This window comes from Pan troglodytes, chromosome 13 (genome assembly GCF_028858775.2).
Source record: "Pan troglodytes isolate AG18354 chromosome 13, NHGRI_mPanTro3-v2.0_pri, whole genome shotgun sequence".
In the NCBI taxonomy this organism is placed as follows: domain Eukaryota; kingdom Metazoa; phylum Chordata; class Mammalia; order Primates; family Hominidae; genus Pan; species Pan troglodytes.
This window is the reverse complement of record NC_072411.2, coordinates 96,700,475-96,701,073: the sequence shown is the minus strand read 5'-3', so window position 1 is coordinate 96,701,073 and position 599 is coordinate 96,700,475. Positions and strand designations below refer to the sequence as shown.

Genomic DNA, 599 nt, shown 5'->3' with positions numbered 1-599 from the left:
TAACCTTCACCTCCTGAGTTCAAGCCATTCTCCTCCTCAGCCTTACATGCAGCTGGGATTACAGGAGCCCGCCACCACGCCTGGCTAATTTTTGTATTTTTTAGTAGAGACTAGGTTTCGCCATGTTGGCTAGCCTGGTCTCCTGACCTCAGGTAATCCTCCTGCCACGGCCTCCCAAACTGCTGGGATTACAGGGGCGAGCCACCACGCCCTGCCAAAAATATTCTTTATATATCTTTATCAATACCAGCAGAAAGCCTCATTGATTAGTAGCTTCTGACTTTTGTTCTGAGTTTGCTGAAGCTAGATGCCATTCCAGATAAGAACCAAAAATAAATAAATAAATAAATAAAAAGAAAAACAGCAGAAAGTTTTCTTTTAACATTTGAATTTTGTTTATTTTAGGGGGAAATTTTTAATATGGTGACATTAAATTGCCTATGGTTGAGAGAAAAAAATTCAAAGCTTTTAATTATTAAAATCACTGTCTTCATGGATAATTAAGTTAAACTACCTAATATGAAATCATGAGAATTCAAAGGTGTATATTTAAAAAACAGAGCTTTTAAAAAATGTAGAAAACTTTAGAGCTACTCTGT

At 36.6% G+C, this 599-nt stretch overlaps 1 non-coding gene across 1 annotated transcript; it reads left to right on the top strand.

Moving 5' to 3' along the window:
- Window positions 1-257: 257 nt before the first annotated feature.
- LOC112208484 (small nucleolar RNA SNORD59) lies at window positions 258-325 on the top strand. Its single transcript, XR_002942962.1, has one exon. It is a non-coding gene; the product is annotated as a small nucleolar RNA SNORD59 (small nucleolar RNA).
- The last annotated feature ends 274 nt before the right edge of the window (window positions 326-599 follow it).